Consider the following 25,780-nt stretch of genomic DNA (forward strand, 5'->3'; position numbering starts at 1 on the left):
CTTAGATGTCAACACAGCCCAATCTGCCTGTTTTGTTAGGAATACATCTGTTAGCAACCAGCAACCCTTTATTCGCCCCAGCCTCTGTATCAGTCAAATTGATTCCTGGTATCTAAAGTTGTGGATGTCTTCTTAGGTTAATTCAAATTCCTGAGGGGTATCTCTATTGTTTTTATGAACCTCCCTGTATAAATAGGCCAGGAAGTTCTTCTCCGAGAAAACACCAAATGTCAGATGACGCCGGTGCAGCGGCGGCGTCCGGGGGCCTTGGGATGGGGAACAGCGGTGACTTCCGCGGAGGTTTTGTCAGTAGCATCTGGGGCCGGGGTCGAGGCCGTGGACGGGCGAGGCCGCGGAGCTAGCGGAGGCAAAGCCGAGGATAAGGAGTGGATGCCCGTCACCAAGCTGGGCCGCCTGGTGGAGGACATCAAGATCAAGTCCCTGGAGGAGATCTATCTGTCCTTCCTGCCCGTCAAGGAATCTGAGATCATTGACTTTTTCCTGGGGCCTCTCTCAAGGACGAGGTTTTGAAGATTATGCCGGTGAAGAAGCTGACCCGCGCCAGGTTCAAGGCGTTTGTTGCCTTCAGGGACTACAATAGCCACGTCGGTCTGGGTGTTAAGTGCTCCAAGGAGGTGGCCACTGCTATCCGCGGGTCAAACTCTCCGTTGTCCCCGTGCGCAGATCTTGTTCTAGGGGAACAAGATCATCACGCCCCACACCATCCCTCGCAAGGTGACAGGTCGCTGCGGCTCTGTGCTGGTATGCCTCATTCCCGCGCCCAGGGGCACTGGCATCGCCTGTGCCCAAGAAGCTGCTCATGATGGTTGGTATCGATGACTGCTACGCCTTAGTCAGGGGCTGCACTGCCACCCTGGGCAACTTCGCCAAGGCCACCTTTGGTGCCATCTCTAAGACCTACGGCTACCTGACCCCCGACCTCTGAAAGGAGACTGTATTCACCAAATCTCTCTATCAGAAATTCACTGACCACCTCGTCAAGACCCGTACCAGAGTCTCGGTGCAGAGGACCCAGGCTCTAGCTGTGGTTACAACATAGGGGTTTTATACAAGAAAAATAAAGTGAATTAGGCCTGAAAATAAATAAATAAATAAATAAATAGGTCAGGAAAATGAATAAAGGGGTAAACAACCAACCAACCCTTTAGTTACAGCTTGATTCTCATTTCCCAAACTATCATAGCCTTAGTTTTACAAAAGAGAGGCTGACCTTGATTGTGCCTCACTTAGGAAAATGACTACCTTATGCTAGTTAGAGAAGTGATAAGTCTCCAAGGTTTTATAAATAACAAAAGCAGATTAAAAAAAAAAAAAAAAAAAAAAAAAAAAAAAAAAAAAAGCCTGTATTTTACTCCTAATGGAGGCACATTGAAAAACAGTGCCATGGTGTGCAAGGTTATTAAACAAGTACATCTAACTGCTGGAAAGTCGAAATCTCACCTCACTGTTTGCAACCAGCAGGCTTTCTCCTGGCAATCCCTGGCTGTTTTAAGTGAAGACAGGAGAGGAGTTGCACAGCCAGCTTTCTCCATATGGGGTAAGGAAAAGACTGTGCAGAGGTAAAGTGCAGAATGCAAGTGCTTTAGGAAATGAGCTCCAGCTCTAGCTCTTCTTCACTGCATCAACATCAAATTTACTTGTAAAATCAAGCAGATACTAATGAAGTAGTTGCTCACAGGACAAATATATTGGAGTTTAATGAGCAATGCTAATAGCTAAGAACTAATAAGGATTATGAGGGACAGTCCAATGCCCAACATTATCACAGTTACATTCTGTCGGAAAAAAAATGTTGACTTTTCGTTTCAATTAAAAAAAAGTATTAATACACTTTTTAAGAGCTATTGTAAAAACACCTGTGAGGAAATAAATTATATTTAAAGTGATTACTGTTAAGTAGTTATTAATATTAAAATGATGCCCATCAAGAATAATTAATGCATTATGAAAACAATATAAAAATCAGTATGCCTTTTAAATTATTTAATTTGGAATAATTCAGTTAAATATTTAGTGAAACTGTTAAGATATTTGTAAAACAAGAGTTGTAATATAAGACTTGGTGATCCTTTAGTACATGTGATGGTTTATCAGCTACCTATTGATTCAATATGGTTGCATAACAACCACCCACATAACATCAGTGTCCCAGCATAAATATTCATTTCTCACGTATTCCTAGTGTCAACTAATCTAGTCCAGACTGGACTTGGCGGCTCTTCCATTCTTGCTGAAGTTTCTTCACTTGCCTGGGAGTCAGCTGATCTAGGCTGGGCTAAGATGGTGGGTTGGCTTTTTTGCATATGTCTCTCATTGTTTTTCTAAAATGCACAGTTTAGCCTGATCATATCCTTCACAAGGTGATGGCAGAATCATAAAGTAGAAAGTGTTTCCAAACACTTAGGTCTCTTGAGGTTTAGGCTGAAAGTTAGCATACCATTTCTCATTTTATTGGCCAAAGCAGGTCACAAGGCCAAACTCTGGGATAGGAAATTATGCTGGATCACAAGGCGAGCACACTGCACAGTTGTATAGCTAAGTAAGGACACAGATGCAGGAAGAAATAAAGAGAGGAGGCAAATAATTCAGCCCACCATCACCCTGGATTCTGCTTTTGGAAATAAATATAAATCAAATATAAAAATCAGACATAATTCAATTGAATTCATTAAGTCTTATAATCAAAGTTTTCCTGTATGTTAAAAAAAGGAAAAAGAAAAGTGTATACTTCTAAAATCTGATTAATCTGGCAACTTGCATGTCATTTTATTTTTTGTTAATAAGAGGCAGAAAATACTAACACATTTTGTAACACAAAATAAAATTAGTATAATTAGTAACTGATATCAATATTTCATTATACCTGACAAAATAGTTCTAAATAGCCTACTGAATAATGTGTACCAAATTTGAAATAAACTGTGTTAAAGTTTTACCTATGAGTTTTAAACAATATGAATTGAGAATACGTGACCTACAAAACTATTTCAGTTACAGTTAGAAGAATCAATATCACTCACCTGTACTACTTAGGCTATTTGAAAGTTATTTTCTTTCCAACTCAATGACATGTCTTAGGGATGAGATTTAAAATTGTTGAAAATAAACTGCTTGCATTAGGCAAGTGCTGTTTGTGCACTTCCTTTCCACTTTGCTTAACTCACAACACCTTCTCTCTTAACAGTGATGTATCCTTTGATACTAGTGGGGAAATAAGAAGCAGGCTCTTAAATAATGGTCTTTACTGCAAAGACACCACACTACCATATATCTGAATTCAGAGCACCCTAGCATGAGTCCAAATACCCATTTCTTACAGAAATACACTTAAGACAGGAATAGACTGGATGTGTTAACTACTGGGACTTTAAAATGCAGTTTTTAAGTGATCAGGCATGTTTCCACCACTCGCATCTTATGTTTCTTGACTCAGATTAATTCTATGTACATTTTTCCTCTCAAATACATTTTCCTCCCATAGAAATTTTCCTCCCATATAAACTTATTTCATTAAGTTCAAGCTGTATTTGCCTGGGATGTGTTTAAATGTGTAAATTAACTTGAGGTAGCTATTACAATTATACAACAGAATTTTCCTATATCAGATTATGACATCCATGTATTTACTTATTAGTCATTAATATTTATTAGCTATACTTTGTCTCCTAGCCATAAATCCTTCACATTTCTTTCTTAGGTTATTCTTTGATATTCTTATTTCTACTCTTGGGAATGAAAATAGTTTTTGGTTATAATTACTAAGATTTTTTAATGGGAAAGAATATTCGAATACATATTTCTGGGTTGCTAGCATTTAAATGGACGGCCTCAGGTTTTTTTTTCATTTAGGGAGTTTTTAAATAAAGTAAACATTAATTTAATTACACTTTGAAATACATGTATAAGGTTTATTTTTATTTAATAATTTAAGTGGTATTTTAAAATAGTATTCAAGCATTTTAAGTCATCCACTGCTAAATTTACAGTGTCTTTAGTTTGAAAGGTCTCTGCTTTCTACTTATTATTTCGGAGTATAATGAACCATTCAGAATTTCAAAGATTTAAAACTATTTAAATTGAGTATGTAGGTGCAATTAGATTAATCGTGTTGTGTTTGGATGGTTGCTATCTCACTCACTTATAATTCACACTGCCCATCCGTATAAAGATATTTTTTATCAATTTACAATTTAGAAAACATTCTGAATAAGCTTTGGTTAAAATTTTCCAAAGAATACAGGAGAGAGAAAGAGATAGCATGTTTATGATTCTGTTCTTCTCCTTTTAAGATTTCTCTTCTACAATCACAATAAAATACATATCACGGGTATATATTTTTTGATGTACCTGAAAAACAAACTCAGATTTATAGCCTCTGGTTAGAGTAGGGAAAATGTATTTATTTAATGTGTTCTAACTGTAAGAGTATATGGGCAATTTAAGTGACTGTCATATAGAGATACAAAAGACAGAATTTTGCTTTAATTTTCATGCAGAAATGTGTCGTTTTAAATTATTTTTAGTACAAAGATTGATATAATTAGTTGATGTTCAAAAAGTATTGTCAATTCTTCTCTGAAGTCAACCACAATAATAGAACAAAAAGAAGTGCAAACCATTACCAATGTCATTAGCAGTCACCTGACTCAGTGACTTGAAAATTGATGGCCAAAATAGAGGCATGACTACTTTAATTTGCTCACATTCATCTTGAAAGTCAAAAGAACGAACAGACTATTTTCAAAAGATGGGAAGAGGCAATTTATCTCTGTTTATACCGAACAGGCTATCTCTACCCGTCGGCACCTATACATAAAGTAAACAGAAATAAAGGAGGTAAATGGGGACAAAACAAAATTGAGGTAGGGAAGGTGAGAAAAGATAAGTGTTTAAGTAAAAAATGACAGAGTGTTAGACACAGAATTTTTAAAAGGAGGAATTTGGTGATTTTTCCTTTGGTTCGATGGAAGATAAAAGGAAAAATATAAAAGAAGAATAAACAGACATGTTGCAGTGAGCCAGAAAGACAAATACAGTTAAGGTAGAAAAAGAAATCTGTGGAACTTGAAAAGGAATTAAGTATTATTACAGTTGAAAACTCTGAGTCCTTGATATTGTTGGATTCTAACTCAGAGAATAATGTAGTATCTATGATTTTATGCTGATATAAACAATCAAATGCATAAATAAAGAGTGAAAAGGATGATTTTTTCTTATTGAAAAAATTCAATTAATAAACGTAGAAGGAATGAAGGAAGAATTCAAAATAGCCATTGAGCAAGTACCATAATAATAATTATTGTGGGCATGATCATCAATGGTTGCTAAAATTAGTGAGTAAATATTTGAGGAGAAATTGGAAATTTGCATGACCTGATATATGTTTACCAAGGTACTTACTAATTACAAATTGGAAAAGAGTGGAGAAACTCAAGACCTACAGATAGATCTTTAGCCAAGTAATCACTAGTAATGTCGCTAATAAGACTGACATCATGTTCCTCTGATGTACATTGAGAAAGGCACAAAATTACCTCTGTAGCCTTCTTTCCAAACATACATAATCCCATAAAAAAATTAGACAAAACCAAGTGAGAAATGTTCTATGAATTAACTGACCAATACTCTTCAATAGTATCAAAGTCCTGAAAGACAATGAAAAACTGAGGAATGCTCATAGACAGGAAGAGACTAAGCAGACAGGATAACTAATTGCAATGTAGAACTTCGGATCAAATTTTGGAAGAGAAAAAGGTAACTAGTGGAAAACGTGGTAAAATTTGAACAAGGTCTGTATTTTAATTAATGGCAGTGTACCAATGTTAATTTTGATTTTGATCATTTTACTATGGTTACATAAGATGTTAACATTAGGGGATGCTGGGAGAAGGGAATATAGAAACTCTATTATTTACTTTTTCGTTAAATCTAAAATCATTTCAAATAAGAGTTAAAAAATAATTCTGGGCCTCAAGCAAAAATTGTAGACACAAATTCTGTTGTAGGAATCATAATGTACTGATATATTCATTTATTTTAGTTGTGTTTGATGTTTGCTGTTTTTGATATACAAAATGGCATTTTTTCTTCTGTTTGAATGCTTTACAAGGCGTGACTCGGTCTTTGTTGGTCTTTTTTTTCATGGGTGATTACAGGGCACTGAAATTCCCAGCTGCAACCAAGATTCTGGACTTCAAACTCGGCCATGTGATGAGGGAATAGAAGAGCGGCAACCTTCTGGCATCTCTGTGGATTTGGGCAATTATCAAACCTGTAACAATCATAATAAACTAAAGTGAAAGGCCTTTGCTTATTCCTCTGGCACCAGGCAATTCTGGATCCCATGTTACAATGGGGGTATGGTGAGAGGAATAACCCCAAAATGTATTTAAATTCCCATCAAATGTCTGAATAGAGGTTTTAACCGGATTTAATTTGACTTAAAGAAAATAATAATATTTCTCTTATAGTCAAGATTGTGGATTAAGATTTATACTCACTACTCCTCCTGAATCTTCTGTTAAATATTAAATAAAACAGTGATGAAGAAATACTCATTCTTCTTTTTTGGAATAACCTATGAAACAGAAATTCTCTGACTTGAAATTACGTTATTACTAAATCCCACCACTCCAGACTTTGGAAAAATCTCTACTATTGGTCATTTGGCTCAGGTTTCTTTAACCCTATGGTTGCTCCATTCATTTTATTCTTAGGAGATTTGGGAGAATTGGCAATTTCAGGATGAGAGTCGCCATTTTTGTAACTTTGAGGTTCAAATTGGTGTGTTTATGAGAGGCTGGTCAAACAGCATGAAGCACTTCAGTGAAACCTCTCTTCTCTACTTAGCAACCAGATGAATATCTTCCTCTTGTTGTTTGATTTAGACAAGCAAGTAAACTGTTAATTTACAAAGGACTTTAGTTTTCACTTGATTTCACCAAAGTTCCGAAAAGAAGCTCCCAGGGTACACTCTATCACTACCAGATTATTTTTCTCCATGGTGCTTGAGTGTGCATTTCACTGAGGAAAAGAAAAGTTTGATAGATGGCTTATCTACAAAATAAATAACACAGTGTTTGCCAACTGCTGCTTTCTTTTATGCCTGGGTAACCGGGATTTGCATTAGACTCCAGCCACAATTTAACAGCCTAATTTATGGTGCTTCCAAGAGACCTGCTTTTTTTTTTTTTTTTTTTTAAATTTCTTGGACTGATCATCCAAGTTCACTCCATTGCCACATTAGTGATTTAGAGATTTCCATTTTCCCCTTGAAATTGCCATTTTAAGAATTTATAGTTGTACCCAAAGTAAATGTTATTTGATTAAGCATAAGATAGTTTTTAATAACTTTATTCCTGACTTACATGGCTTTCACTGGGCTTTGGAGTCAGACAAACTTTAATTCTTTGATCAGCACTTATTTCTAAGTTCTGTACCAACCAGAAATTAGAGTTATACATTTGTCCTCTAAGTTTTAAGATGTAATATCAACACTATGGGTTAGAATATACATTGTCAACAACTTAACAGGAAAAGGCTGCAGACTTGGCCATGAGACTTGCTGGTTAGTAAATTGAATATGTTAATATATATAAGATAGTTTGTCAATCAGAAATGAAAGCACAACTATTTTAGACAAAGAGCATTAAGTGCTTGACTGACTTAATTCTTCTTTCTCAGTTTGTGTGGTCTCCAACATGTGCTTAATTCCATGTTGGTCTGTCTTCATTTCTTTATTGATTCAGTCAATATGTGGAACGAACAACCTAGCAAGGGAAAATGTATTGATTCTCATCCTGTTATGCGTGTGCCTTATGACTATCATTTCTCTTGGTAAGTAAATGAAATGGCTATCAATTATTTTTCCAAAGTGCCTAAGAGTAAGGAGTTTTATTATATATTTAATATATTTAATGTATATAGGGTTATATATATATATATATGATTGTTCCTATTTTGGCTTTCTGGCTTCTGCCTCAAGCAAATGTGAATGAAGCTTGGATACCTCTGGGTACTGAAAGAGGGAAGTTGTTCAGGTCTTCAAAGCAACAGTTATGATCCTGCCACCCTTACCTTAAATCACAATGCTGTATCACTTCCATGTTTATTATTTTACTGATTAGTATGGAATAACAGCTCTGTGTTACTTTCTAGGGTGTGATGTTAGGAAAGCTACCAGACTTCTTTAACCCAAACTTTTCTAAATTTGAATGAAGTTAATAATTTGTACCTTGTACAGATACTGTTTAATCCATTATATTACTTAGAAAGTACATGGCACATTATATTTGGAAGCATAATAAATATTTAATACATGGTAGTAAATTAAAAAATAATGTGTTCAATGTAATGAATATGCTTATACAAAAATCCATCACTTCTCACTGCCTTAGAGGTGATGACAAATCTAGGGGCATAATCTCAGAAAATTTGCAAGGAAAAATCAGGAATACATCTCATTTGCTCTATGGAAGTCCCCAAACCTAAACACTAAAGATAATATTATTGATCATCTGTCCCAATGTCACCCACAAAGAAACTCCTCTTAGAACTTCACCTTGATTCTTTAAAACCTTTTAGTGACAGAGAACTGGCCTTTTTATAAGACCCATTCCTTAGTCTAATTTTGGGCAAACCTAACCATGAAGCTGAAATGTGTATCTTTGTTGTTGTTGCTTTTTTTAGAGATGGGGTCTTACTCTGTCACTCAGGCTGGAATGCAATGAAGTGATCATAGCTCACTGTCACCTCAAATTCCTGGGTTCAGGTGATCCTCCTAAGTAGCTTCCTGAGTAGCTAGGATCACAGGCATGTGCCACCATAACCAGATACTTTTAAAAATATTTTATAGAGACAGGGACTTACTATGTTGCCCAGGCTGATCTCAAACTCCTGGCTTCCAACTATCCTCCTGCCTCGGTCTCCCAAAATGCTGGGATTACAGGTATAAACCACTATAACATCTGACAATCCCTCCCAACCCCTGACTCCTGGTAACACCATTCCATTCTACTTCTCTGAGTTCACCTTTTTTACACTCCATGTATGAGAGAGATCATGAAGTAATTGTCCATCTATGCCTGGTTTATTTCACTTATCATAATGTCCTCCAGGTTCACCCATGTCCCATAGGACAGGATTTCCTTTATAAGGCCGAATAGTATTCTTTTGTGTATATATAACACATTTTTTGAATCCATTAATCTGTTGATAAGAGAAATAACTTCAAGAAATCTATTACATAACAGGTTGATCATAGGTGATAACAATGCACTGCATTGTTGAAAATTGCTAAGACAATAGATTTTAAGTGTTCTCACCACAAAAATGATAAGTATGTAAAGTAACACCTATTTTAACTAACCTGAAATAACCATTTCACAGTGTATAAATTTTCAAAACAACATGTTGTACATAATATATTTTTGTCAATTAAGAATAAAATAAAATACTTTAAAAAATAAATTAATTAATAAAAATAAAAATAGTTAAATTCATCCATGTTCTAGATTCAACATTTTATCAGGCAATAATGTCATTTATAAAATTTGAGTTTATAAACAGATAATTACTAATATTTTAATGTTAATGTTTTTCATTGCAGCCTATAAAATCTTATAACTCTACTAAAATCTCAGGTCACTGAAGTTCATTGGAATTATATAAATTTCGCACAGCTTTTGTCACTGTAAAATTTTTGTTTGAGGCAGAGTTTTCTGTACGAAGATAAGACAGTTTATTAAACAATCGGCAATGGTCATTTGTAGCAAAATTGGGCTTTCAAAGACAGTTCCATGTTATTTAATTTTAGAATTTAGTATTTGTGCTTTCTTAGACAAATCATCATTAGGATCTTGATAATATGTGTTCCTTCCAGTGAGGCAAGAGCAAAGAAAGAAATTATTCCTCTCAATTTATGAGAATCTACTACAATTACTGATAAAAACAAACCATCAGGCTATTGAGAGTGTATCCCATAATTTTATTACCTGCAAAACACCTAATGCAATTAAATACTTACCAACTGTTTAAACAAATGAAGTAAACAGGCTATATCCATTTCCTTGGCCCCCACCCCAATAGTCCTCCCAAACATTGATTAATCAATTTGGTTAACATGGTAAACACTACACTGTAATAGAAACCTTTTTTTTTTTTTTTTTTTTTTTTTTGAGACAGAGTCTAGCTCTATCGCCCGGGCTGGAGTGCAGTGGCGCAGTCTTGGCTCACTGCAACCTTCACCTCCCGGGTTCAAGCGATTCTCTTGTCTCAGCCTCCCGAGTAGCTGGGACACGCCTGCCACCACACCTGGCTAATTTTTGTATTTTTAGTATTTTGTATTTAGTATTTTGTATTTTCGTATTTTTGTATTTTTAGAGACAGGGTTTCACCATATTGGCCAGGTTGGTCTCAAACTCCTGACCTTTTGATTCACCCACCTCGACCTCCCAAAGTGCTGGGATTACAGGAGTGAGCTACTACACTGGCCAATAGAAACCTTTTAGCACAAATTATTATTAAGCACTCCCTAAGTCTCATTCCATACAGTAATTCTACATATAATGTGTTATACTATAAAATGAATGTAACTCCTGCCCCATATCTTAAGGGCTCTTTATTTAAAAAAAATAAATTTCAAGCTAATGTTACACTACATATTGTTCCCTGTCTTCCTGATGTCCTGCTATCATTCTGAGTGAGCAGACTTTATAATTCTTAGATCACCAAAATCCAAATCCTCTGTTTTTGTGCATTAGTGACTTACACCAGAAAACATCTTGGACCTGTCGTGATTCGTAACCGCCCTTCTCTAATCTCCTGTAGTTTACCTTTTTTTCTCTGACATTTACCCATTTAACTAGGTGGACCAACAAAAAGTGTTAGTGGAAAAAAAAAAAGTTGAGGATGGAGGACAGTGTTATTTGTAGTGATGTTACAAGATAGACAGGGCTGCATCCACTCTTGAGGATGAAAGAAGTCATACCCAGTCTGGTATTAGGCAGCACAGGTGACAACCCCTGGCAAGAGGCCCAGACTCTACTTAAGTACAGTGAGCACAATATAATAATATAATAAAGTCCAAAGCCCCAAGGGCAGGAACTAGACCTTTCTCTGTTTTATTCTGTACCAAGTTCTCACTCACAACTCAAAAACTATTACCATGTGCAATGCACAGTATTGATGCAGCGAATGGACAAAGAAGAGTAAAATCCTCTTCCAGGAATATACAGACCACTAATACAGATATAAACCAGTGAGCATGATATAAAAGTCTTTGTGGCCCAGGCCTTCAGCAGCTCCATTCTTTCTTCTCATAATCTCTGTAATGTGCATCTTGTTCATAATCAGGAGTGACTTTAGATTACAGAGTCTACATCTCAGCCTTCCTTTTCACTACAAGTCTAGCCATACCCCTGAGGGTCTTCAATTTCTATTGACACTTGGTCCATCACCCTTACTTCCTAGGTTCTTGATCAATTTCAAGGATTTTAAGAGCTGACCCAGGTTTTGTGGGATGTGAAGCATGTTACACGCCCTCTTTAAAAACAAGAGTTCAGTTTACAAATGCAAAAATAGTACAAAAGTACAAGAAAATAAATTCACAACAAATTACCAATTTTAAAAAGCGATCCAAAACCGGGCTGGGCGCGGGGGCTCACGTCTGTAATCCCAGCACTTTGGGAGGCCCAGCACTTTGGGAGGCCGAGGCGGACCCAGCACTTTGGGAGGTGGAGTGAGCCGAGATTGTGCCACTGCACTCCAGCCTGAGCGACAGAAGGTCTCAACAAAACAAACAAAAAACAAACAAACAAACAAAGAAACAAAACAAACAAAAAAAACAAAAAGCCATCCAAAATCACATTGTGTAAATGGATTAAAATAGCAATATCTAAATTAACTAACTGCTTAGTAAACTTTTTATAAGCTGGGCGTGGTGGTTCATGCCTGTAATCCCAGCACTTTGGGAGGCCGAGGTGGGCTACAGATCACCTGAGGTCAGGAATTTGAGACCAGCTTGGCCAACATGGTGAAACCCTGTCTCTACTAAAAATACAAAAATTAGCCAGGCATGGTGGCAGGCGCCTGTAATCCCAGCTACTTGGGAGGTTGAGGCAGGAGAATCACTTGAACCCAGGTGGCGGAATTTGTAGTGAGCCAAGATCACGCCACTGCACTTCAGCCTGGGTGACAGAATGAGACTCTGCCTCCAAAAAAAAAAAAAAATTATGATTCTTTTTTCTACATTTACAGTTGCACACTCTGATTACCTGTTCCTAATTCAATGATGTGGCAACTCCTTTTCTATAGCAGGAATATAATATTTTAGACTTTCTTCTGAAAAATTTGGTAGAAATTTTTTTTAATGTTTTTGTTTTTTATGACTCAAGTACATGATTCCAGATTTTTTTTTATTACTGATAGATTAGGAAAGTTTCTTTCAGCTTCACAATTATTGTTGCTAATGTCTTGTAAATAATATGCAATTGTTTTAAAATTTGGGCAAATTTTTATCAAATTTCTACCTTTCTTTTTTCTTCTTTCTTTTATTTTCTTTCTCTTTCTCTCCCTATCTCTTTCTCTCCCTTTCTCTGTTCGTTCATTCTTTCTTTCTTTCTTTCTTTCTTTCTTTCTTTCTTTCTTTCTTTCTTTCCTTCTTTCCTTTTCCCCTTCCTTCCTTCCTCTTTTCTTTTCTTTTTTCTTCCTTCCTTCTTTCCTTCCTTCCTTCCTTCCTTCCTTCCTTCCTTCCTTCCTTCCTTCCTTCCTTCCTTCCTTCCTTCCTTCCTTCAATGGCATGATCATGGCTCACCATAGCCTTGAACTCCTGGGCTCAAGCAATCCTCCCAACCTCAGCCTCCCAAGTAGCTACAGGCTCACACCACCACACCCAGCTAATTTTTTTATTGTTATTTTTGTGGAGATGTGATCTCGCTATTTTGCCCAGGTTGGTCTCAAACTCCTAGCTTCAAGAAATCCTCTTGTCTCACCTTATCAAAGAACTAGGATTATTGGCATGAGCCACTGCAGCTGGCCTTATCAGTTTTCTTTTATGCATGGGCTGTAAGTTTTCTTGCACAATGACTAAACTGAAATATATTTTGAAGTGAAGACACTTAGCAAGGTACTTTGTCATTAATGTTACCATGACAGGAGGGGTGAATGTATCACAGTTTGTGGTGAGAGTGTTCCTGGAAATTATCACTGCACTGAGAAAGCTATAACTCAATTATACATGAAAGTAACTATAGGACACATAAATATATCTTAGGAAATTCAAATTTAATGTATCCCTAAATAAACTTCACATTTCTGTGGCTACTACCCCAACACCACTCAACAAAAGCAGAAGTTTGAAAGAAGGAAAGTGGGACTGAAAAATAACAACACCACAAATTTTAATTAATTCCTATTAAAACAACTCACCTTTGCAAATTTTACAAAATATATGACACAGGTAATCACATCACCAGAGTCCTTCTCCAAGACCTCAAAATGGGAAGTCTCTCAGTAGTTTGACCTCTGGACTGTATCTTTTTCATTTCTTTCATCCATTCTCATGACCATTTCCTGTACAAGCCTGTAATCCTTTGATTGTATGTCTGCATTACTCTCTCTCTCTCTCTCTCCTTCTGTGTTTAGCTAGAAAACTGTAGATGTATTATAAATCTCAAACCCTGTGAGGCATCCTTGATTTTTTTCCTCTCTTTCACCCTCCAATACAATAAATCAACAAGTTTTTCAGATTCTAACTCCTATATCTCTCAAACTGTTCCCTCCATTACTGTTAGCAATATCATAATTTGGGCAGTAATCTTTCATTACCAGGAATCTTGCAACAACTTCCTAATCAGTCTTTCTGTCTATAGTCTTGTGCCCTCAAAGCCATTCTTGGTATAATTTCAAAAATACTTTAGTAAAAATTCAACTCTGACCATATCATTCATTGGCAAACAAAAACAAAAACAAAACAACAACAACAAAAAACTCAATAGCCTCACTGCTCTCAGATCATGCCCAAGTCCTTCTGCTGGCAGACAAAACCCTCAAAAATTGGTCCTGTCTTTTTCAATCTTACTTCTTCCCCCTCTCACCTCATACTGTATATTATCCCCAAACCCCAAAGAATATGGAATTGTCTGCATGTCATGCCCTGTCAGATTGTACTCAACATTGCCTACTACCCACCTGCTCCAACTCCCCAATTCATTTTTAAAGACTTCACGTATATATCAGCTTATTTTGTAGAGTTTTCTGGGGCCCAAATACTGAAAAAGTTTTTCTCCTTTGGCCTCCTGTACTCTGATATGAGTAGTTTCATTTCTAAACCTAACACAAAATTTGTGTCTCCTCCACTAGTGTATAGCATCCTTGAGAGAAGAGACCTTATCTCATTTGTCTTTGTGTCTCCATGGCATAGTATACAGCCTGACAAATGAAAGGAACTCAAGGAATTTCAGTGAATGGAAAACATAAATGTGATGTCGAATGGTACAGGTGAAATCAGAGTGCTGAAGACCAGAGAGAAGAGAATTATGAATTATGTCATGAAATAAGTAGCATATGAAATGGATTCTTGAAACATACACACCATGATGTAAGTTGAAGGGATTGTGCATTTCAGTAGAGAGATTTAATAAAGCATGACTAAAGATCAAAGAGCTTCACTGCAAGAATGCATCTAAAATTAAACTAATGAAGGAGAACCTGGTAGGATAAATAAGAACAAAATATTCTTTAATTCCTGACATGAACAAAAGTTCTCAGAGGATAATCAAGAGGACCTAATTAGATGAGTGAAAGGATGCCTTTGTGGATGAAAAAGAAACATCTTCTTTTATGTTCATAGAGGTCATGTATGTGAGCATGGCAAAATGCAAAAACAAACAAACAAACAAACAAAAACCTTTCTAAAAGGATTTAGAAAAATCTAAACAAAATACTGTAAACTTGAGTTGCATTGGTCACATTTTCATGTTGGTAAATTACTGTATGAATGAAAAAACAATTAATGTACATGTAAATGACTAAAGAAAATAGGACTAAATGTGGAGACACAGGGAAGTAGGAAATGTTGGTCAATCAACAATTTATTGAGCCACTTCTCTTTTAATTACTTTAGAAGAGACAACTGACGCAGAAAATAAGATTCTTTACCTTGCAAAGCCTCGAATCCAATTAAAGGAAGTAGATAAGCATAAACAACAGAAAACATAATTAACAGATTCTGGCAAGTAAAATGTACAAATATGATTTTTCGTAAAAAACAAAGATATTCTAGAGAAGACATAGATCTTCTACATATAAATATTAGGTGGAGGGAATGCCTTCTAGGTAAAAATACTTCTTTTAACAAAGGCATAGATGTTCTATCAAGTAAAATATATCCTTAGAACAGCAAGGATGCCAGAACGGCTCATGGAAGTGACTGTGATAGGGGCGAGTTAGACATTTGTAATGATGACAATGTCAGGGTAGAGTTTGTGAGACTAAGACAATTTTAAATATAAATTCAGGCTAATATGCAGGTGTTATAAACTTCTAAAAAGATACATTACATAAAGAAAATTTTTATAAGTATATAAGGTTATACGGGCCATAAATATAAATGCAAAAAATGGTTGATATAGAATTGTTAAATAGCCATTGCTCTTTGCTTCTTTACTTCTTTCCACGCATTCTTATTTTTCCTTTTTGCACAAATATGCATGTGTGTACATACTCACGCCGTCATTTTTTTTCAGTTTTTTTGTGTGTTTTAAATTTGTTTTCCTTGTAATAATATCTCCTAAAACCATTATCAATTTTACTCCCAGGTGTGTTTCTTTATGGATCCATTCCGATGGTATTTGGTGATTTCTAAATCCTCTATATAGAGTTCATTTCTTTGCAGCTCTCTTGTATTTTCATCTGTAGTATTTAGATGCCATCAAAAAGAACACCACAGTTTTCAAAGATTTCAATAGGCCTTACAGGTTATTTACTCCTACTGTCTTTCTTTCAATATATGGGAATACAGGAACTGTCTTATTTTTGTTGTTGTTGTTGTTGTTGTTGTTTTCATTAGCAACTAAGGAAAAAGACAAAAGTAGCAAAAAAAGAAAAGGGAAAGAATTGATAGGTTATACAATATAACTACAAAGTACAGCTATAAATGTGTGATACATTGTTACATGCTAGGCACCCTGCACAAATATTTACTAACATCATTTAACCCTGATAATAATCTTACTGAGTAGGAACTGCTATTATCTCACTTTATAGATGAAGAACCAGGATATTAGAGAAGTTAACTAGTCCACCAAAGGTTACACAAGCTATGCAAGATGAAGCAAGAATTCACACCTTGGGCTTCTTACTTCAAAGTTCCTGTGTTCAACTGCGAGACTGGCCCTGTCTTAGCCCTGATATGTGTCTTCTAAAGCTTCATCCAAACAGCATTTTGAAAGAGTACACAAAACTAAAAATAATCAAAAGTGTCCTTTTCAGTAATGCTATTTAGATAAGACTAAGAAATTATAATGATTTCCACAGTTTATATATTCCACAAAAATAGTGTTGAATTCAAAAACTCTTAGAAACACTATTTTTTAAAGTTATAACTTGTGTGATACATATGCTACAAAAGTTTTAGAGAGGCCTCAGACAGGTATGGATACTCAGCTTAATCCACTCATTCAAGAGGACATTTGTCCAAAAAAGGAAGGAGTAGAGGTAAGAAGGACAAAGAGAAAGGAAGAGAAGAAGGAGGAGGAGAAAGGGAGGGAGAAGAGGAAGAGAGTGAGACAAAAACGGAGAGGAGAAGAAGGAAAAAGTAACTGAAAAAGAGTTAACTTGATTACTAATGATTTAGTTAAATTACTAAATGTAAATAACAAAATGGTATAAGATGGCTTCAAGAAAAAAGTTAAAGTCATAATCATAGCAAATTTAAAACACCTGCATCAGACTTTATAATATATGATGCATTTGGATGTTAGGTGAGTTCAGTGAAAATATATCAGGTCGTAAACAGAAAGATATAAGAAGAATACAGAATAAATAAAATCCCTTGAAGACTCACCTTTTTCTATTTTCTAATTTTATCAAAGTCTTAATGCTCTGTACACATTCATTCCCCCCATACCTCTCAACATTTCTTCAGTAAGTAGTTTCCATCTTCGTATAATCTGGTCTGGGTTTTCTCTCCCTTTATTCAAGATGTGTCCTGATTGCACTGACATGACTCCCAGTGATATAGGATTTTTCTTCTTAGTCGCTTTGCAAGCCAGGGAGTCCCAACCAGTGATGCCCCACTTGGGTCTAGCTGGGCCATGCTACTATGCCTCAGCTCACCTGTTATAGCTTGTACTTGCGTTCGGTGGCTCCCAAGCTCTCATACCACATCCAGGAAGAATGAGGATATGCAAGACATTGAAGGGTGAGGAGGGCAGAGAAGAATCTTATTGAGCGATAAAAAATGGCTTTCAGCAGAGAGGAGATGTGGGGGTGGAATGGTTCCCCTATCCAAAGGTAGGAAAGGTTCCCACCGTGTAGCTGGGTCTGGGGCCTTTTATGGACTAAGAATGGGGAGTGTGTGCTGATTGGTTTGTGAGTATGCAAAAAAAGTTAAAGCAAAGACATCACTCCAAGGTGGGCAAAACAGTGTAGAAAAACCAGTTAGGAATGGGTAGGTATATGTAAAATAGGTGAAGGGTGAGGACCAATCAGAAGAGAGCTTTCCAAACAGGAAGACAAGTTCTCAGTCTGGTCTGAGGATTTAACTTGTTGCTTGGCTTTTCAAGACAAGCACTTTTCACTGTTCAGGCTTTTCACTGTCTTCAGTTTGGAAGTGGGATTTCACCAGGGACCCGCCCCATCTGCCTAGGCATTTGGCTGTCCCCTACTACTCTCAAGATAGCCCATGGCCACCTTCTAGAGAGGAAGGTTATCTTCCTCACTAGCCTTGCTTTTAGCTACCATTTATCACCTGTAGGGAGAGTAAGTTGTGGGCACCTGTTTTTCTTTTACCTAGGCCTGGAATACTATATGAAGGAATGTCTCTCTTGAGAATAGGAGGAAGCATGGAAAGTTGCATTTTTGGATTTCATAAAAGTCTGGATCAATGCAGCCGGAATAAGCAAGAAATTAGAAATGGATATATTTGAAACAATTTGAAGGAAATGACTTGTATTTCTGTTTAAAGATGCTGCTATACGAACAGGATACAAATGCCCTGGAGAAGGAGAAAAGGACCTGAGACCTTTTTCTAGAGAGATCACCAGGAATGATAGCCCCTGAAGGTTAATTCATGCAGAAGGATTGGAAAACATAATATTTTGTAATGTCAGTTTTGATTATGTCATAAATGGAGCAATGTCAAAATATAGCATAATCAAATAAAAACTCGAAGCTTGAAATCATTTAACTAGTTCCTCAACTCTAAATCACTCTAAAATGTCTCACTAATTATGTCACTCTCATGGGTTTTCTATCCTTTATTTTTTTGAAAAGTGCCAAAATCTATTCATTTCAAAGCATTCTATAAGAAAGTAAAAAAAATTATCCTTTGACCCCATTTAACATATGGACAGTTCAAATTCCCAGAAAAGCTAAATGATTTTATCCAACCCCAACAAAAGGTGAAAAGATGAAGCCAAGACAATTTTAGGGTTTGATTTCCTTCTATCATATTAAAGAGTTAATGTAGTAATAAGAACAAGAAATTTCCACAAGTATACTGGGAAGACACATCCTGAAATATTTTAGCTTAAGGATGCCCTATTGCAGTCATAATCTTATTCTCTACCCCTAAACCATTTTCTCATTCATTTTGAGATGCATTAACTCTTAAAGAAACATTGAGGCCGGGCACAGTGGCTCACCCTTGTAATCCCAGAACTTTGGGAGGCCGAGGTGGGTAGATCACCTGAGGTCAGGAATTCGAGACCAGCCTGGCCAAAATGGCGAAACCCTGTCTCTACTAAAAATACAAATATATATATATTGTCTCTACTAAAAATACAAATATATATATATACACACATATATATGGAGAGAGAGAGATTTTCCCAAAAGTAAATAACTCCTAAATTTTTCGACTTCTAATGCCCTATGATTGATTTTTGTGACACTCTTCTTGCTAGGATTCTAGGATTAAGCAAAAATATTCTACAGGTTAAATTATTTTCCCCAAGGGCATAATAACAAATGTATTAATTCATTGTCTCTCTCTCTTCCTTACCTCCTTCCAACTACTTTCATTTAACTATTATTCTTGTACTTTATTACTTGATGTCATAATTATGAACATTTTATTTTTTAAGTTGAAGTAAATTGATGTTAGCGGTATTTTGGATGAGAAGCCGTATTGAATAGTGGTTAATTACGCACTCTGTGGAGTTAGACTGCTTACATTTAATTTCCTACTTCCCCACTCTTTAGCTGAGTAACATAGGCAAATCTAGCATAAGCAAGACCATTATTTGTCCCAGTCCCATCATCTACAAAGGAATATACTAATAGTAACAACCTCACACAATTGTGTTGAAGATTGAATCAGTTAAGCTATGGAAAGAATTTAGAACCATGCCTGGAGTGTCATTCACTGTGTAAGTGTTAGTTATTACCATTTCTATTCTTTTAATGCACTGCTTACTAGATGGTTAGGAGTTGATTTGAAGTTCAGAGCTACTATGGTCATCGTATATTTTCAAGCCATTCACAGAATGATGTCTACCAGATTCTAACCCAGAAAAGTTCAGCACTTTGACACATAGATTCTCTGGCAACTGGTGGCATGTGCGTGGTCTTGGCTCATCGGAAGACCCCTTGTTGATTTTGCATCTGGACTTAGTGGGCCAACATTGTGTGATGTACAAGGTGTCACTGAAGCCTGCAGGGGATCCAGCCATCATAGGAAAATGACAGGGCTTATTGTTCCTGTGGGGAAGCAGACGCAGAGAACAAATCACTTAACTCTTTCAAATGAGAACATCCTAGTTTAGATTCTGTCTTGGAATATGAACGTTTCTGACCTACAAACAATCAAGTAAAATAGTATTATCAGCAAAGGTTTACTGATTTCTTGCCCCTTCCCTCCTCATCTCTTCTCAATGGTACCAAGCTTAGCTTTCTCCATAAAGCATCAGGGTTACGGGATTTTGTTATCCCCATAAGCATGTCTGTACTGGATGCTTTGAAGTTTCTTCTAAATTATTGTTTTAAAATACTTATGTTCTGAAACCACTGTAGAAAACAACTTCTGTTTAATTATTTCCCAATACCCACTAACATGCTATACAGAAGAAACAAATTGTCCGTGTATTAGAAATATGCTGTCACCATTGATGAAATTCCAGAGTATTATATGAAGATTTTACCATCTGGAGCTCTGCAAAAACACAGATTTTTAAAAATAGTTTTGAAAAACATAATATCTTTTATAATATTCAAAATAATCTAATAAAAGTTTCCTATACATGTAAAACTCAATGATATGTGAAACTTGCACTCCATGTCAAGTGTTGTTACAGACATGAAAACAAACTAGCATCAATAATTGTGAACAAAAATGTCATTGTATACAGACAGTGTTACAAGAGAACTCTCTACCCCTATCAGTTTGGTGAATAGTACATTGTACTGTTTTGTAAACTTAGGGCACAAACTGTCATATTTAAGCTTGAGTTTTCCTATCTATAATACGAAGTGCCTAGAATAATGCATATGCTTAATAAATGCTTATGAAATAAATTAATTAATAATATCTAGGTCTTTATATATGTATATATAGTTATATATATGTATGTGTTTGCATACGTGTGGTGTTGTACAGCATAGTATACACACACATATATGTACACACATACATATAGTATCACATATATATATACACACACATATATAGCACTATTGCTTAAAACATTTAATGCCCTCTTACAAGTTGTAAGCAATGTTTCTATTAGAAGAATGTCCTTGAAGATATTTCTCTTGAAATTAAAAATGATTACTATTCTTCTTAGTTGTAATTTCAGGTGATTATGTACTAGGTTACATAAAACCTACTTTCTCAACCAGATGATAGGCAAACAAAAATCATTCTTTCTTAAGTCTACAGTCAATTCTTATTTCTAAGAAATAAAAAATAATATTTAAAATAAAATAAACTGGAGAGAGAAGGGAGGGAACATAAATACGTGCTAAAAGTTAGCTTGCAGTGTTAAAAAAGTGTTGTCATAAGTTTCTTTTAAAAAATGATTTGAAACATTTTTACTAATGTCAAGGTCTCCAGTGATGAATCTCATAAATATGGTGCTTTAGACAAAAAGAAGAAGAATCACCAGATAAATACTTTGTATCTATAATATATAATGATTTGTTGTTTTAAAATGTACCAGTAAAGCAAGGGAACTGATTTGACCTTAAGGAGATACTGTAATTATTTCTAGTGAATCCCTTTATCCTATTTGAAAGACCTATATTGTATTGTATTATAAAGAAAACAAATAAACAATTAAATCCTGTAATCAAAGCCCAACATAACAATAACTGAAAGATAATTTATGAAGAACCATTATAAACTAATCTCTCTCACCTCAAAGATATGTGTGAACAGAATGAGTAAGAAAAGGAGCCGGAAGGAAAAGGAATCTGCAAATTGTGATTTCCATATGCTGATGAAAGTTTAATTAATTTGAAACACAATCTGTTAGGAAAAAATTGTTTTAGGTTTTATTAATGGTTAAGATGCTTACTTTTAAAATTCATTTCTTTAAAAAGTTCTGAAACTAAGTGTTCCCCATTTTTGGACAATTGCCTTCAGTGGCCCGGGCCACATTTTAACTTTTGGAAACTCAGTGGTTTATTTGCAGGATCACGTCAAACTGTTGGAGGGTTGATGTCTGCTTCAAGATGTAAGGAAGAAAAAGAAGGGAAGAGTGGTTGTCAAGTTACTATTTACCTTCATCTAAAGCAATGTTCTCCACATCGAATGAATGTTGGAATCACTTAAGGAGTTTTTTAAATTACGGAATATTGAGTGCCATCCCCCAAATTCTTATCGAATTGATCTGAGCATGGCCTGGGCATCAAAGACCTTAAAAGTTACCCCAAGTAGACCAGGCGTGGTGGCTCACGCCTGTAATCCCAGCACTTTGGGAGGGCAAAGTGGGCAGATCACCTGAGGTCAAGAGTTTGAAACCAGCCTGACCAACCTGGAGAAACCCCATCTCTACTAAAAATACAAAATTAACTGGGCGTGGTGGTGGCCGCCTGTAATCCCAGCTACTTGGGAGGCTGAGGCGGGAGAATCGCTTGAACTCGGGAGGCAGAGGTTTCGGTCAGCCGAGATTGTGCCATTGCACTCCAGCCTGGGCAGCAGAGCAAGACTCCATCTTAAACAGAAAAACAAACAAACAAACAAACAAAAAGTTACGCTAAGTAATTCTAGTGTGCAACTAATTTTGAGAACCACTGGTCCAAATGGAATAGGAATAAAAATTTTAAGGAATGGCTTATAGTTTAACAATCCTGGGGAAAAAAAGATCCAATTCAATTATATTCTTTGTTTGGTCTCTCTTACATTGGCAAAGTCCAGAATTTTTGTTTATTATGTTCATTTGGAACCTAAGGCCTCAGATAAAATTGCATTAAAAACAATGTTTACAATGCCTTATTAATATGATTTATTAAATTTTATTTAATTTAACTGAATAGTTACGAAAATACCTATTATCTGTCCTAATGTTGTAGGACATTCAAAGTTGGATGAGATCTGCTCCCCTTTCTCAAATAGCATGGAAGCAGGTGGAAAAAGAGCTAGGTCAACTAGAGTCAGATGCTACAAATAAATCAGACCTAGTTGAGAGGCTAATGGCTTCTTGAATAACAAAGGAATATCCCATAGTTCTGATACTAAAGAAACAAAACAAACTTCAAAAACAGCATTAGCCCATATACATATAACACTGCATATGATTGGGCCTAAGAAAGTGGAGAAATCAGACATTAACTGATGAACTATGAGATGCATTGCTTGCCAGACTGGGAGGCTGAAGGAGTGTCTTGTTTTCAGTAGTGGAATTTGAGATTTGAAGTAGTCAGTTAGAAGTCTCAACATTCTACTGGGCTTACCGTGAAAGTGCTTTCTAGGTGCCAATTATATTTTCTAAAATTTCAATCAAGAGCATAATTATGCATATTCAATTGAATACATTTCTTTTAGATTTGCCATGAGCTTATCAGATGAATATTATTCAGTAAGATCTGGCTCAGAATCTCAGTATGAATTATTTTTATGTGTAATGAAGACACACTTGCACACACTGTGTGTGCATGTGTGTGTGTTTCTATGTTGCAAGTTAGCTTGTATAGTGACACTATATATGGCAACAGAAGTCAAATCTGTCATTGTACGAGTCTGGGGTAATATGCAGATACAGAATGTAGGATTATAAAAGGACACTAGTGAACTTCGGAAATATGAATATGTTTACCAACCTGACTATAATGATGACTTCACCAGCATACAGATATTTCAAAACTTAGAATATTGTACACTTTATATATGTGCAGTTTATTATGTCTATTATAAATCCATACAACTTTTTTGAATTGGGGGATAGGAAATGACTGATTTTTTTTTTCATTATCATGAAATTCCTTCCTTCTATGACGTAATAGGGATATTCTCTTACAGTACCTTTTACATTTAAATCTTTAATTCATTTTAAGAGTATGTTTGGAGTATGTGAATGGTAGCTTCAATAATATTGTCAAATTTTTATATCAAAACCAGTTCTGTCAATCCATTTTTTTAAAATCCAGTTTTCCCTATTGGTTTGCCATGTTTCCCCTATTATGTGTCTGGGTCCTATATCTGTTTCTGTGTTATTTTATTTGGTTGCTCTATTTTTTTCTCTCTGCACTAGTATTACACTCTTTGGATTACTATAAATTTACAGTGAGGCTTTTTATTTGTTAAAACAAGCACCCCCTCCCTCTTCTATTTGAATATTGTCTCTGCTATTCTTGGAGACCTTTGATCTTCTATGTGAATGTTAGAACTTATGTAAACAAATTCACTTCTCACATTGAATTTTACGAAAATTGTGTTGGCTATACTACTGAAAATTACCACGATAGCATTGATGCAAGACACATGAGCCCTCAAATTGGGGCTTAGCCCATGAGGGTTCTTAGCTTTACTCAGGAAAGAATTCAAGGATGAAACCAGTGGTGTTAAGCAGTAATATTTTATTGAACTGGAGCTGCTCCACGCAGAGCAGGGCTAACTCATAGGCAGTGTGCCCAGAGTTCGGCAATGTATGATTTCTTGGCAACTGTTTTTATGCTCATGTAAACCCACTTTCGATTACAAGCAAATTGAGGGGCATGTTATTTAGAACTTTCCAGAAAAGGGGCAGTAACTTCTGGGTCATTGCCATGGAAATGGGTGGTGACTTCTGGGTTGCTGTCATGGCATTTTTAAGCTGTCATGGCATTGGTGGGAGGATCTTATATTAATGAGCAATGAAGGCAGCTAGGGATCACCTTTGTAGATCACCATCTGCTGGTTCCTGCTGATTTTTTCACTTTATCCTGTCTGGACCAGATCCTGTTTTGGTCAACAGGATTGTGACCAGGAAACAAGTCCTGCTAATCTCCTACGTCAGCATGAGAGAGTCACCCTTTTCAATACTTGTAATAGTTGCTTAGAGTTGAAATACTTAAAAACTTGCCAATTCTGTGCAGTAGACGTAACTGAATGTGTATCAAACACAAAAGTAGCTTAGTGATTTTTCTATAGATTGTGGGTAAGGGTGGGGAAAACACCAAAAAATGGACAACAAAAGCAACAATGCCTAGAATGTGCAACAACAAGACTCATTTGTTACTGATGAAAATGCAAAATGGTAAAACCATTTTTTGAAGACAGTTTCTTGCAAAACTAAACGTCTTCTTACCGTATGATCTATGATCTAGCAATCATACCCCTTGGTATTTACCCAAAGGTGTTGAAATTTGTATTCACACAAAAACGTGCACAGAGATATTTATAGCAGCTTTATTCATAATTGTCAAAACTTAGAAGCAACCAAGATATACTTCAGTAGGTGAATGGATAAATAAACTATGCTGCATCCAAACAATGGAATATTACTCAGCAATAAAAAGAGACGAGTCATCTCTTTTTTTCTTTTTTTTTTTTTTTTTTTTGAGACGGAGTGTCGCTCTGTTGCCCAGGCTGGAGTCCAGTGGTGTGATCTCGGTCTTTTTTAGGCCACAAAAAGATATGGAGAGAGCTTAAATGCATGCTACAAAGTGAAAGAAGCCAATCTACAAAAGCTATATATGATATGACTCTGACTATACAATATTCTGGGAAAAGAAAATGATGAAGACAGTAAACAAATCGGTGATTGCCAGGGGATAGTGGGGAGGGAGGGATGAATAGGTGGAGCACACAGGATTTTCGGGGCAGCAAAACTATTCTGTGTGATACTTCAACGGTGGATACATGTCATATATTTGTCCAAACCCCTAGAATGTATACCACAAGTAAACCTTAATGTAAATTATGGCCTTTGGGTGATAACAATGTGCCAGTATAGGTTCACTGATTACAACAAATGTACCACTCTGGTGTGGGGTGTTGTTAATGGGGAAAGCTATGCCTGTGTGGAAGCAGGGAATCTATGGAGATTCTCTGCACTCTCTGCTCAGTTTTGCTGTGGACCTAACATTGCTCTAAAACATAGTCTATTTAAAAACAACAAAC

At 36.0% G+C, this 25,780-nt stretch overlaps 1 pseudogene; it reads left to right on the forward strand.

The window, feature by feature from the left end:
* Positions 1-227: 227 nt before the first annotated feature.
* LOC112621683 lies at positions 228-1,060 on the forward strand (annotated as a pseudogene).
* Positions 1,061-25,780: the final 24,720 nt, after the last annotated feature.

The sequence above is a fragment of the Theropithecus gelada genome, chromosome 3 (genome assembly GCF_003255815.1).
Source record: "Theropithecus gelada isolate Dixy chromosome 3, Tgel_1.0, whole genome shotgun sequence".
In the NCBI taxonomy this organism is placed as follows: Eukaryota; Metazoa; Chordata; class Mammalia; order Primates; family Cercopithecidae; genus Theropithecus; species Theropithecus gelada.